Here is a 16,432-nt window from a genome sequence, read left to right on the forward strand (position 1 = left end):
TTTTGTGTGAAAATTGCGAAAATTTTTAATATACCGGTTATATCTTTATTCCTGGAACACACATTCCGCTCAGGTAAATAATATTTGGAAGGCCAACTCTTGCCCTTCCATTGATTCCAATTATGTGGATTTACGTGTTCAGATAACAGAGTTACAGCCTAATATATCCAGTTTTTTGCTTGTGGTGTAATCATAAGCACACTAGAGGTCGCAATTATAGCTCAATAATCACGAAATTTTGTACGAGGTAAGAGTTTAGGTAGAGGAAGATGCTTACAATTTTGGATGATGATCTGATATTATTTATGCTAAATAAAAATATTTTATTTTTGGTCCATATTTGAATTCCTGGAGGGCATATACCGACAAAGTCGCCTATATATGGAAAAATAACTACTGACCTTTCCTCTGATGAATATTGCAATAATAGGTGTGCTTGATAACGGACCTACTACCTAAGATATAATGAGTTTTGTGAAGAGAACCACATCTTCCTTCAGGTGGAAAGTTTAATACCCCCAACGAAGATTTAATACCAAATTTTAGCCAATTCGGAGGGATATTGAGCCCATAACCTTCAAAGTACAGAAAATCGGTAGGTACTGGCTATGGGAGCTATATGAAGACGTAGACCTATACCGACAATTTTTAAGTGGAAAGTTTTTTTTACCTTCAATGAAGACTTAATACAAAATGTCAGCCATTTCAGTGGGATATTGAGGCCACAACCTTCAAAATACCGGATATCGGGAGGTACGGTTCTATGGGAGCTATATGAAGACCTAGACTTATACCGATAAATTTCTGGTCGAAAATTGTATACCCCAACAAATACTTAATAATAACTTTCAACCAATTCGGTGGGATATTTAGGACACACACACCTTTGCTTACTTGTTTTTTAATGTGTTTTTATACCCTACACCACCCTGTGGTAAAGGGTATTATGTCTTTGTGCATTAGTTTGTAACATGCAAAAAGAAACGCGATAGACCCATAGTTCGTTTTAGGGATATACATAGAATCACTTTCTGAGTCGATTAACGCATGTCCGTCTGTCTGTCTGTCTGTCCGTCTGTCCCTATGTCCATGTATTTTTGTAAACAAAGTACAGGTCGCATTTATTGTTCGATTCGCATGAAAATTGGGGAAGATAGTTTTTTTTGGCCAAAGGACAAACGCTATTTATTTTGGTAAAAATCGGTTCAGATTTGGATATAGCCCCCATATATATCTTCGCCCGATTTAAGGCATATGGTGCACGAAACACGCTATATATGTCCGATTTCAATGAAATTTGGAATGTGCGACGGTATTTAGTCTAGAAATAAGTGTGTTAAATTATATAGAAATCGGTTCAATTTTGGTTATAGCTCCTATATATATTCTCGGCCGATTTTAGGTATTTGATGCACGAAACGCGCTATATATGTACGATTTCAATAAAATTTGGAATGTTTGCCGGGATTTGGCCTAGAAATAAGTGTGCCAAATTATATCGAAATCGGTCCAGATTTGGATATAGCTCTCATATATATTTTAGGCAGATTTGAGGTATTTGAAGCACGCTATATTTGTCCGATTTCAATGAAATTCGGAATGAGTGGCGGTGGTTTGCCTAGAAATAACTGTGGCAAATCATATCGAAATCGATTCAGATTTGGATATAGCTACCATATATATTTTCGACCGATTTGAGGTATTTGATGCACGAAACACGCTATATACATATGTCCAATTTTGATGAAATTTGGACTATGTGACGGAATTCGGTCTACAAATAAATGTGAAAAATTATATCAAAATCTCTTCTGATTTGGTTTTAGCTCCCATATATATTTTACATATTCACAGTGGTGTAGGGTATTATATAGTCGGCCCCGCCCGACTTTGAGCCTTTCCTTACTGGTTTTACATAAATCACAAACCTTCGTTACGATTTAAAGTTAAATAATGGCTTGTTCGAAAGATATTATTCTCCCCTCTAAAAGAAGAATAATAGAAAAAATATGTCGAATATATAATAAATAATAAAATAAATAAAAAATAAAAATTAATAAATAAGAAATAATAAATTAGTTAAAAATCTAAGAAACCCCGATTTGCTCTACATTTGCTCTTATAAAATCAACACGATGCTCTTGAACCAACTTTAAATGAAAGGACTTGCGGTTTCCAAGCAGAATTGTAAAACCTAAAAATGTGAATTTTGATCCCGTTTTGTAATTCAGGATCCGCAAAAACTTCCCAGGTGTAAGCTCCTTTCATTTAAAGTTGGTCCAAGAGCACCGTGTCAAACAAGTACTATAGGATATCCTACTCTGCTGCCCCTGTGTTTTTACCTTCGAAGCAGAAATATTCACCACTGTGTGACCAGTAAATATTATCCCAAGGTCGCCAAATTAATTAATAAATAGGCTTCTTCCTCCCTGCAAAATATGTTTGCACTACTTCGTAAGTGCGCAACCACCGACAAATCGTAAACAAAACGATTCAAATAGTTCTGTATATGCCATATATTAAAGATGGAGATTGAGGGCTTACACCATTATCCTTATGCAAAAACATGATTAGAATAGAGCTCTAACAAAAAAAACTTAACTTGTAATTAAATCCTTTGCTAAAATTGACCGTTCATTGACTTAATTCATTTGTGCTACTCACAATTTTTTTTATATTTGTAAATAAGTGAAATCCGTCCATTGTTCCTTCCACTCATGGAATTCGGCTAATATTGTTAACATTTGAAAAGTTTTCAAGTACCGTAAGAGAAAATTACCAAACTCTTAGTAAATAAAAAGTAGGCAAGTTTCTAATTGTATCTTCTATACAGCGCATCATATGTATAGTTTTTGGCCAAAGCCTTCGTTACGCAAACTTCAACGTGGTCGTGTGGACAAAACTTAAAGTCACTTAAGGATGTAACGATTCCTTCTTCTTATTCAATGCCAGCCATTTTTTATTAACAAAGCTTCAAGGCTTTCGTATTTAGAGTGTAGATTCAGGGCTGTCAGTATGTCAATCAAATTTGGTGTTCGGTTTCGAGTTTAAATATTTGTGAAATTGCAACATACATATGCAGAGCCCCAGCAAAATGTTCGAAGCCAAAGATGCTATTCAAGTGAAATAGAATGTCATTTTTAGCAACATTCTTGTTACAAGAGCGTGGCGCCCGAAAGATGCAATTCATTTTCAGATCCTAAGCATATCATCTTCGCTTTCTCGGTGGAATGACATCTATACCAATCCTTTGGCATGTCATCTTATCATCATCCCAGCAAAATTTGAAGGGGTTCCATGCGATGACGTGATTTCATGGCATCTTTTGCATTAGTTCAAACGAAGTCGTGAAAGATCCGATCTTTTCATTAGCATTTGAACCCATGCAAAGGAAGTCGTGAAAGATCCGATCTTTTCATCAGCATTTGAACCCATTCCATCGATCCAATAGAGTTCAATTTTGTGTTTTTATTTATAAAATTTTTTCTTAATTTATAATGTATAAGATTAATATATGATATTAATTATTTACAATAGGTTTGATGTTGTCGCAGACTCGATATCACAAACAACGTTGTCAAAACTCTCGTCGTAATGATAATGTCATTGCAAAGGTTTGGTGAAAATGACATGTCAAAGCATTGGTGTAAATGATATGCTTTGGATCCAAAAATGAATAGCATCTTTTGGGGTCCACGCTCATATAAAATTCATCGATGAAGATGCTAAAAAGATGACATGCCGGATCACTTGCACACATGATTGAATGACATCGAACATTTTGCTGGGTATGTTTGTATGTTCATTTTTTTCTGCTTAATATGACTCTGGATCTATCAGTTGTAATAATGTGGCTATTTCGATGGTTTGTAACCACAAAGCTACATACTTAAGTTTGTTAGTAGGTTTGGTAGGGCAGTTGAAAAGGTGCAGTATGTCGTGCGGCCCTGTGTCGCATGCTGGTGTTTAGCACGGTGTCATAAAGTTTTGACCTATAGGAATTTAGACGGCTGCACTATCCCGAGCGTATTGACCCAAAACTACTCTGCTTTGCCCTGGCAGCTGACGTTCCTCAGCTGCCATAGATGGTGGATGTTCTCCGAGGACCGCATTCACGCGATAGTTGTTAATTGCATCTGCGACTGCATTCATGTGAATGCTACTTAAACCTGCTTTATAAACTTGTTGATCTAGGGGTTATCTCTTGTAACGTTGGCCTGGCCTGCCTGGGTCTTTGGTGTGAATTCTGCTACCATCGACCATGACACCGCCCAGGTGGTGAACAGAGCGTAGAAAAAGCTTGTAAGATCAGACAAAAAGGAGTTCAGCGTTTCACAAATTTCATCAGGGATCGAACAATCTTCCGCATACGCTACGATTTCAATGCCATCTGCAGTGGCTGGAATTCAGGAAAGGTATAGGATAGACAGTTCCGGCAGTTTCACTCTACGGGACTTCTTGATCTTAAATTATACGTACGACTGTCGTCCACACATATAATTTATTATGCAACGTTTCAACTTTGGCCGGAGCGTAGTCTGTTCGATGACATCAAACAGCGTGGAGTGCTTGACAGTATCAAAGGGTTTTGAAAAATCAAGCGCCACTATCACTGTTCTATCGCACGGATTGCTCTGATTGAGTCCTCGACTAATATGTGTGGAGATGGCGTGCAGCGTAGTTGCTGTGCTGCTTACGGATCCCATGCTATTGATCGGCAACTGAACAGTTATTTCTGATGCTGGGGAGGACTAAAGCCCCAAGATCTTTGCTACGGGCGATAAAAGCGAAACCGGTCTCTACGATTCACCTTTGCTAGCATTCTTGCCAGGCTCAAGTAGCTGGGCAATTTTCCAGTCTTCGGGAACGATGTGGGTGGGTAGCGACAGGTAAAGAACTTTAGTGGGGTACTCGACTTCCTGTCGTCCAGCTGTTGCAGTTTAAGCACCGCCGCTGCTCGCAACAGATTTTACTTCCTCCGCAACTGATTTTGATTCATCTTACAAAAGGTTTTTATTTTCCATCACCAGTGCAGATATCGACATGGACTTAACTGTAGATGACTATTTCGTGAATTTTATTTTACAACATTTTGGAAATGTATACTCTTTTGTTTTGTAGGAATCTACAAATCTACTTGATATTAAGGTTCTGTAGATCAGTGTTCTCTAGACCAGGCAAGGAAACTTTTATAATACCAAAGAGTGCAGTCCGACTCTATATTTACCTCAATGATTGGGACTTACTAGCATAACAAATCGTATATAACTTTAAACGTATTTAGATAGATAAAAGAAAATATACATGTGTATAAATAAAAACACAAAATTCATCTCTATTGAATCGATGGAATGGGTTGAAATGCTGATGAAAAGATGGGATCTTTCACGACTTCCTTTGAATGGGTTGAAATGCTGATGAAAAGATTAGGGATACACAGTGAAATGCTATAATCGGTTTTTCGATCATTCGGTTTTTGTGAAAAAAAAACTAAAACTCGATTTTCGGTTAGTCGATTATTCTAGAGTGTTGAAAAAGTCGACTTTCGATTAATCGTTAACCGCCGAAAACCGATTATAATCGAATATAATCGACCATTTTCGTTGATGCGAACCCTGGTGGTTATATGTTCCGTTGATTACGCGGTTTTAGCACACCCAATAATCAACTACGACTAATAGTCGACTTCGTTTAATAGCAGACTACGAATAATAATCATTATCCGGTTTTCGCACATTTAATAGTCGACTACGACTTTTAAAAATTTTACGGCTAATAACCGATTAACCGAAATCGATTTTACGTATCCCTAGAAAAGATCGGATCTTTCACGACTTCCTTTGAATGGTTTCAAATGCTGATGAAAACATCGGATCGTTCACGACTTCATTTGAACCAATATAAATATGTATCATACAACGCTTTCAAAATAAAGCACTCAGGTCCATCGTTAATGCACCATGGTTCATACGTACAACCGACTTACATCGTGATCTCGGTGTAAAAACAGTCACACAGGAGATATTGCAATAAAACACAACACCCGCTTACGGGTACTCGTGAACACTGAAGCATCATCCCTTGGTGATCCCGTTGGATTGGAGCGCAGACTGAATAGAAGTAAGCCCTCTGATCTGGTCCGAAATTTTAATGTCGTAGAACGACAATATACTTGAATATTGTATATAAGAATACAAATGAATTTTAAATTGAAACTTTTGAAATAAATTGCTTGTTAGTTTTTTGTAACTAGTTGCAGTAAATATTAATAATAATAATAATAATTATTAAATACAAAAATTTAACCAATGCACAGTGTCCGATTTTCTAAAAAACCTGGCCAAAAATCGAAAAAAAATTATCAATTTACACTAAAAAGAATACATTAAGAATACCTCCGGCCTTATATATGCAAACGTCCTGCTCTTCTATGAAAAGACGTCCTGCTCTTCTATGAGCATACCTCCTGCTTTTATATAAGAATACCTCCTGCCCTTCTATATGCAAACGTCCTTCTCTTCTACGAGAAGACGCCCTGCTCTTCTATGAGAAGACCTCCTGCTCTTGTATAAGAAGTCCTCCTTCTCTTCTATAAGAAGATCTCATGCCCTTCTATATGCAAACGTCCTGCTCTTATATGAAAAGACGTCCTGCTCTTCTATCAGAAGACGTCCTGCCCTTCTATATGCAAACGTCCTGCTCTTCTATGAAAAGACGTCCTGCTCTTCAAGAAGAGGACCTCCTGCTCTTCAAGGAGAGTACCTCCTGCTCTTCTATAAGAAGACCTCTTGCTCTACTATAAGAAGACCTCCTGCTCTTCTATAAGAAGACCTCCTGCCCTTCTATATGCAAACGTCCTGCTCGTCTATGTGAAAACATCCTGTCCTTCTATGAGACGACCTTTTGCTCTTCCAGGAGAAGACATCCTGCCCTTCTATGAGAGGACCTTCTGCTCTTTTATTAGAAGACGTCCTGCTCTTCTATAAGAAGACCTCTTCCTCTTCTATAAGGCCTCCTGGTTTTCTATAAAATGAAATTTAATTAAAAACTTGAATATTTTAGTTTTTTTCCTTTAAATACATTCTATGCCATAGTGTCCAAAAACCACTTTTCCAAACAAAATGTTAAAAAATTAGTTTTGATTATTCATTTAGTGGGCTTAGATATATATAAAATTGGAAAAATATATTTTTCAGATCAAAACAAAAAAGAAGCAGCGAAAGGGTTAAATATTTTCTTTTTGTAATTGTAATGAAAGGTATGTGAAACGTATTTAAGATGTTCAGTGTCGCCAATGAATTGTGCGTTCTTTAATAATTGATGTCCGTACTTGTTAATTTTTTTCAAGATCAATTTTCACAATAAATTATGAAAATAGTTGTGAGTAAGATCGAGTTGGGCCGTGTAATTTATCATTTCATAAAAAAAGGAAGGGTTTTTTACCAATTTCCATCGCACATATTTGCACTTTTTGTTTTTATGTGATATTTTGTCTTGCAGGTATGTACAGATTTTCTTTCATTCAGAATGTCAGAATATAGTATAGGGTCACTTTCTGACGTTTGGGTATAATTTGGAGTTTTGGTATATTCTAAGACCTATAGTAAAATTTTATGGCGAACAAATTTCTAGAATATTTTGGTCTGATCCGATCACATTTTATAGGAGATTTTCAAAAGGACCCCTTTTACGACTCGCACGGGGGTTAATTTTTTTAAGAAAAATATTCCTCGCATTCTTGTCAGTATATGTAGTTACCACAGACATTATACACCTAAACTCAAATATTTCCAAAACTGTATAAATGGTGGAAGCTTGCAACCCTATTTTAGTTTCTTGGTTTTTTGGCAAAATTGATACCGATATTTTCTTGGTATGTAATGCAAATAGAGATTTCTTTTCTTTGGCAACTTATAGTGAAATTAGCAGAGAACATTTTTGTCTATGACGGCATTTTTCTAAAATAATGCTTTGTATGACAATTTTGCCAAAACTCACATGAAGTACGCCCTAAACCCTAAAATGTGTTTATAATTTAGCATATTTCTGGAGTTTAGATAAGGTATAGAGTTCTGGTGTATTCTAGGACCCATAGTAAAAATTGATGGCGAACAAATTTGTATAATATTTTGATCCGATAAGATCACATTTTATAGGAGGAGGGACAAAAAGACCCCTTAAATGACCGCCTGAGGGTTAAATAATATCAAAAATGTAATCAGCGGCCGGAAAAACATAAGAACCAAAGGTTAGGTCAAAATCTATTCATATTTAGAGTTTTGGCCAGGTTTTTCGGAAAATCGGACCCTGTGCAATGCAAAAAATCCAGTGAAATCATGGCATCTCATGGAACCACTTCCATAAAATGTTGCTGGGACTTTATATTTTGATAAGAATATAAATTTATAAAAAATATGTACTACAAGTAAACAGATATACCCACAGCTGGTGATAAAATTAAATGAAGATATTTTCAAAAAATTGTACGACATGCAAAGTTTCGGGCAAATCGGATATTCAATTCCTAAGTTTTCGTGTTCATCAGTAATCTGAGTTGGTACTGGCAGGGTTAGAGCTTTTGGTAAAAGGTACCCGACGATCCGAAAAGGGTTCCTAAACTGCACTTGAGAATTTTGGACCAAATGGGTTAATCCGTTCGAGAGTTATCATGTGCATCAACCAGCCAGACGGACAGACATGGCTAAATCGACTCCAAATTGTATGAAGCGGACTTCGTTCAAAACGTACTTTCGGTAAATTACTAAGACATTCCATGTCTGATTTTTACAATGGCATGGTACGGTTAAACACACCTTTAGTATGACCCTCTCTATGCATACCAGTGTTAATATTGTGTTTTTTTTTTCAATTTCTAGAACTGTTTCCCTGTCTACATTCCCTTCATATAAAAAAGTAAAGATTACACATTCCTGTAGTGCAATTCTGTATCTCGTTTTTGGTCACCAATTGAGATTACAATCCATCAATATTTCATAAATGTTGTTGCCGTGTTATTATGTATTTATTAAAAAGGGATTGCATTGAAATACAATAATGGAAGAGTTATAATATTTAAATTATCAAAAAATACAAAGATAATTTTAATAGAAAAAAATAAAAAAAATAGTTGTTCTAATTTTTGTTCAGTTATTCTTTTTGCCAAAACCCCGTCAATTCGGCCACATTAAATTTCCCGTACTCATTTTCACATTAGTGAAGATTAGTAGAGCGTTTTTTACGTTGGTTGTTGATTGCTTTACTTTTATGACATTGAGGTAAAGGCTTTTCCAATTATATGTAATATTTTGGTATTCAGTGAAAAAAAAATTTTGTTGTTATTTATTGTTGACCTGATGTAATTCTCTTTATTAGTGGTTTTGTTTGGCTATAGGTCAATTGAAAAAGAAAACGATGTATTTTTGATTGTTATTCTTCTTTTATTTTTCCAATATTTCGATTGTCATCGACAATCATCTTCAGGGATCTATTTCACAAAAATATAAACACATATTACAAAATGATGAACAACCAAATATCACACAAAAATATTACATTTTTTGGAGATCACCTGTGCTGGTTCAATGTCACCATCAAACTAAACTTTTTTACATCTATGTTTTTGTACTAAATTCCTATAAATATGTGCACAGTGGTCCGTATCAGTCTTATAATTAATTCTTTTTTCATTAGGTACGTCTATTATATGAAGCATCTCCAAAGTGAATCGTCGTTTATAATTAGTTTCCTGTGTTAATATGTCTACATTTTTAAAGTTTGGTTTATGTCCAGTTAAGGCACAATGGGCCGCTAATGCTGTTTTCTGTTCTAATGGCTTGTCAGTTTTTTGATCCGACTTGTGTCCGGATAGTCTAGTTTTGAGTTTGGTTTTTGTCGTACCAACATATACCTTCTGGCATACATTGGTGTTGTCCCCGTTACATGTAATCTTATATACTACATTGCTTTTGTCCTCTTTTTTAATTTTTGACTTAGTTTTACTAAACATATTGTTAACATTATTATTGTTTTTGAGAGCTATGTGATATTTGTCCTTATTGTATACATTTGACTTGCAGAACCTCTCTGAAAAACCTGGAATATATGTAATTGCCTTGTATATCTTTTCCGCATCATCACTGGTTTGTTTCTGATTGCTTCTGTTTGTGTGTTTTATTAGGTCGTCGATGACCACTAATAAAGAAAAAAAAATTTTTTTTGAGAAAAATGATCGGATGTTTATTTCATAATAAAGAGGGAAGGTATGCCAACTTTTGTTGGGAACCCCTTTATAAGAAGAAGCCTATTACCATTTTTTTTTAATGTTGAACTTGGCAAAGAAAATTACAAAGTGTTACTATTATTTTAAGCAGGTGTATATTAGTTTTACACAATGAGTCCCATACACATACTTATGTATATAAGTTTCATTTGAAATTGGCATCCCTAGTTGTTACTGTACAGAAGCAAACAATAGCAGAGCAATTCTGTGAGCGGAGTGGTCTATTTGATGTCAAAACTTTTCAATTTATCCCGAAATTAAGTTAACTTGTTTATTCTCAACACGGCCATTGTTGTCAACTGAAAAGCAAGTGATTCTACAATTGTCTCTTAGAGGCATGAAGGACTCAACAAAGTTCGTAATAAAACTTTATTTTTAAAACAGGAGAATGTCCGCCCAGATATTTAGAAAATATACAAAAATGTATGCATTAGAAACGGCTAGTGGCAATTGAATTGGGATGACAGAAGTAGGAAATGTAGTACGATTAGATAAGAATGCTGAATTAGTTTATAACACTTTTATACAAAATGGCACTCAATGTCTGAGTGTTGAAATTTCGGTTTGGGGATGAAAGCCCCCATAAAAGGACATTTCGCCATAGGTCACGTTTCTGGTATATGGAGTAATGTTCCCTTCTAATTCTTGAGAAAACAGTTTATATCTATGTTTGGCCTACAATAAGTCGCTTCGTTTTGAGATTACATTTCTTCAGTCAAATTGAATGCCGAATTATTTTAAGGACATTTCATCCTTATATGTTAATTCCTTCTATGTATGTGCCATCTTTCGTAAAACTACCGCAAGATGAGATTTTGCCAGATCCAAATATTCTACAAAAATGTTACTCACAAGATGTTAAGTACGGTTCTCAAAGACAACTAATAGATGTTGTTCCGTTTTCAGTGTCGTTTTTTACATTTACCCGGTTCAGTATTGATTACACTGTGCGACAACAAAAAAATGACAAGGAAAATCGAGTAGATTATGAAAGTAGAGCTAAAAATATGAGACACGTGTATCGGCGTTTTCAAAGTTTACGTCGGAAAGTAACCAAAATAGGCGGGGCAAGTTCCGCCCATTTTTAAATTTGTCGAAATATTCGAGTTTAGATATCTTGGAATCCTTGCATTTCAGGTATATAGTGTCTTTGACACTTAGGAGGGCGTGGGAAATATTTTTGTTAAAAATTTTAACCCTCATGCGGTTCAACAAAGGGGTCTTTTTTGTCCTTTTTTCGAAAATCTTTCAAAAACTCATTAAAAATGTGATCGTATCAAACCCGAATATTTTACAAAATTGTTCGCCATAAAATTTTACTTTAGGTCTCAGAATACACCAAATCTGTAACTCTTGTCTAATCGCCAGGAATCTCTGAAAATGAAAAACACGTTTTAGGGTTAAAGTCGGACTTCATCTGAGTTTATTCAAAATTGTCCCACAAACCATAATTTTAAAGAGATGATGTCAAAGACAAAACAAGTAAAAAAGCATTAAGTTCGGCCGGGCCGAACTTTTCATACCCTCCAACATAAAATGTTCTGAACTAAAATGGAATAATTACTTTTCATTCCTGTCCCCAACCTTAAGTGGGTACGTTAAAATGTCAGATAATGTTTATGTACATTTATGCTTCATTCGGGAGACGCTTTTTTATGGTGCCTATATCTAACTATGTATGTTGACAATTTTTGGTGGGCTAGAAATTGGGAGGTACTGTTATATAGGTGTTATAATAAAACATGGGCCTATGTTGACAGCTTTTGATGGGAGCCTTTAATGTCAAATAACTCCTAATTCGGTTAAAAAATTTAGCTAGAATCTTCAAAATATCGAAAATCGGTACATAACGTGGGAACTTCAAATGTCTTTAATAGCTATTTCGGAGGTATCTGAGCTATACTAAAATATGAACTTAAATGAACCGTTATATGGGGGCTATATCAAAACGTGGACCTATGTCCACAAGTTTTGTCATATAAGTTTATTGACATTTAAGAACTTTAAATGTCAAATTATAGCTACATCGGTCTGAAAGTGTAGCTACAAACGTCAAAACACCGCAAATCGGGGGTACCGTTATATGGGGGCTATACCAAAACGTGGACCTATGTCCACAAATTTTGCTATATAAGTTTATTGACACTTAAGAACCCTAAGTGTCAAAATATAGCTAAATCGGTCTGAAAATGTAGCTAAAACTGTCAAAATACCGTAAATCGGGGGGTACCGTTATATGGGGGCTATACCGAAACGTGGACCTATGTCCACAACTTTTGTTATATAAGTTTATTGACACTTAAGAACCCTAAATGTCAAATTATAGCTATATCGGTCTGAAAATGTAGCTAAAAACATCAAAACACCGTAAATCGGGGGGCACCGTTATATGGGGGCTATACCAAAACGGGGACCTATGTCCACAACTTTTGTTATATAAGTTTATTGACACTTAAGAACCCTAAATGTTAAATTATAGCTACATCGGTCTGAAAATGTAGCTAAAAACGTCAAAATACCGTAAATTGGGGGGTACCGTTATATGGGGGCTATACCAAAACGTGGACCTATGTCCACAACTTTTGTTATAAAAGTTTAATGATACCTATGAACCCTAAATGTCAAGTTATAGCTAAATCGGTCTGAAAATGTAGCTAAAAACGTCAAAATACCGCAAATCGGGGGGTACCGTTATATGGGGGCTATACCAAAACGTGGACCTATGTCCACAAGTTTTGTTATATATGTTTATTGACACTTAAGAACCCTAAATGTCAAATTGTAGCCAAATCGGTCTGAAAATGTAGCTGAAAACGTCAAAATACCGTAAATCGGGGGGTACCGTTATATGGGGGCTATACCAAAACGTGGACCGATATATCCCATCTTCGAACTTGATCTTCCGATGGCTAAAAAAATGGTATTCCCCAATTTTCAGCGAAATCGGTCAACAAATGCGACCTGTATGTTGCGAACGGACGGACGGACGGACATGCATAAATCGACTCAGAAAGTGATTCTATGTATATCCCTAGAAGGAACTATGGGTCTATCTCGCTTCCTTTTGTATGTTACATACAAATGCACTAACACATAATACCCCTTACCACATAGTGGTGTAGGGTATAAATGAGGCGCTCAGCGCCAAAACGGCCTAACCCACATTTTCAAAAAAATCAAACTGACTATGCTGGACGAACCGGAACCTTTTGCAATACATACTAAAAAATCCCCAATTGCATAGATTAACCCTATGTTATTCTACATTTCGAAAACCGTTTTTCCTTTACTGAAAGTTTGAAAAAATGTGGGCGCCAAAATGGCCTAAGCCACATAGACAAAATCGAATACTGGAAAAAAATACGTGTGGGTTAGGCATGTTACGTTTTAGTCAGGAGTATATTTAAAAATAATATAAAAATAAATTTTCGAGAAGATTTTGTAAGTAAAAACCAAAGGTTATATAATAAAGTTGACTTACGCCCTGGCGTCAATGTAGAATGTAAGAAGTTAATAATGTATCGCGATCAATGTGGTGGCCAAAACCGTAACATAAGAATGAACACTATTTGCACATTCATAGTCAATAATTCGACCTTCTCAGTGGAACGGATAGACCACAAATTTTTAGTGTCTGGCCATTCATGCCTACCATGCGATCAAGATTTTGGTCTCATTGAAAAGGAAAAAAATTTATAAGGGCATTTTTACGCCTGATAAATGGGATCGTGTAATCCTCACGGCAAAAAGGGAACCATGTCACTTGGTAAAGATGACGACAGATGAAATAAAAAGCATATCCTCAATTGAGAAACTAGTATCAAACAGAAAAATCTCCGAAGACAAGACTTCAAAAGTTGAATGGTTTAAGATTCAGTGCCTTCGGTTCCAAAATGCAAAGCCATTTATAATGCAATACAAATATTCAAATAGCATAAATGTTTTATTTCAAGAAGTTAATATTTCAAAAAGGAACTCCAGCAAGTACGTAAATTTTGAATTGGAACCGCTTTATCCGGGAGGAAGATTCTTTAAAGTTGCATAGTTTAAGGATTTACAGAAACTCAAAGAGTAAATCATGCATTTTATAATAATTTAAAACAAATTCAAGAGCCGAAGATGACGATATCCAGGAAGAAGACCAATAATTTTTATTAATATGTATCAATTAAAATGCTCACAGTTATTTTTATTATTCATCTGCATAACTTTTGTTTTAATAAATGGAGACAAAATGGCCTAACCCTCAGTTCCTATCAATATATTTTTTTTAAATGGATGCCAAAACGGCCTAAGCCACTTTAATTTTTTTTATTAACTGATTAAAACAGTCTTTATCTATGTAAACTAATACCTAATGATTAACCTTAAACAAATATTACAACTAATATGTATTTATGATTAATAAAAAAATTATAAAAATATTTTAAAAACTTGTTTTCTTTGAACTTCGTTTTTCTCAAAACCATCTCTATGTGGGTTAGGCCGTTTTGGCGCTGAGCGCCTCAAATATTCTTCGTCAAATTTCAGCATAGGTCGCCAAAGAAATGAAATGTCTATTTACATTCTATAGCATGAAAATATCAGTATCAATTTTGCTGAAAAAAACATGAAAATATTTACCAATTTTTTTTATGCAAATTTTTTCTTTCTTTTTTCTAGTTGATACGTGGAAGTAATATAAAACTTGGTTATAGGTGAAAAGTGTCAAAGGATGAAAAATTCTACACAAAATTTCACTATGAGTTTCAAAATAAACCATAAATCTATGTACACTATTTCCTTAAAAAAATTAGATTACAAATTTATATATATTAGGATGAAATTATATGTTTTAATTTTGGACTGTTAATTTTACATAATTCTATACTGGATAAAAATCTAGCAAAATCCTTTACTTTTTGGGAATATTGTTAAAGAAAGAAATGTTCCAAATGAAATTTCATTATGAGTTTCTGAATAAAAGAAATCTGTAACCATAACATATAACATTCTTAGCAGCACTTGTTTTTGATATATAGGTTTTAGGAATATTTCTTTCTTTAACAATATTCCCAAAAAGTAAAGGATTTTGCTAGATTTTTATCCAGTATAGAATTATGTAAAATTAACAGTCCAAAATTAAAACATATAATTTCATCCTAATATATATAAATTTGTAATCTAATTTTTTAAGGAAATAGTGTACATAGATATACGGTTTATTTTAAAACTCATAGTGAAATTTTGTGTAGATTTTTTCATCCTATCACCAAGTTTTATATTACTTCCATGTATCAACTAGAAAAAAGAAGGAAAAAATGTTCATCAAAAAATTGGTAAATATTTTCATGTTTTTTTCAGCAAAATTGATACTGATATTTTCATGCTATAGAATGTAAATAAACATTTCATTTCTTTGGCGACCTATGGTGAAATTTGACGAAGAATGTTTTTGTCTTTGACATCATCTCTCTAAAATTATGGTTTGTGGGACAATTTTGAATAAACTCCGATGAAGTCTGACTTTAACCCTAAAACGTGTTTTTCATTTTTAGAGATTCTTGGCGATTAGACAAGAGTTACATATTTGATGTATTCTGAGACCTATAGTAAAATTTTATTGCGAACAATTTTGTAGAATATTCGGATTTGATACGATCACATTTTTAATGAGTTTTTGAAAGATTTTCGAAAAAGGACAAAAAAGACCCCTTTGTTGAACCGCATGAGGGTTAAAATTTTTAACAAAAATATTTCCCACACCCTCCTAAGTAAAGTTGTCAAAGACACTATATACCTGAAATGCAAGAATTCCCAGATGTCTAAACTCGAATATTTCGACAAATTGAAATATGGGCGGAACTTGCCCCGCCTATTTTGGTTACTTTCCGACGTAAACTTTAAAAACACCGATACACGTGTCTCATATTTTTAGCTCTACTTTCATAATCTACTCGGTGTTTCCCATCATTTTGAAACAAATTGAATTTTGTTGCACAGTGTTTTAAAGTAGATTAAAACTATAAATAAGTTATTACGAAAAGCGTATACGTCAAAATAACAAATAAAATTAAATAATGCATTACTGAACTTCAATGCATTTGGTGCGGAAACATTTTTTTGCGATAGAGAAACAATGTCACCGTGTTTCATAGTAGTTTTTCATGCTCT

Source organism: Musca autumnalis, unplaced genomic scaffold, assembly GCF_047663935.1.
Source record: "Musca autumnalis isolate F117 unplaced genomic scaffold, ASM4766393v1 scaffold_1, whole genome shotgun sequence".
In the NCBI taxonomy this organism is placed as follows: Eukaryota; Metazoa; Arthropoda; class Insecta; order Diptera; family Muscidae; genus Musca; species Musca autumnalis.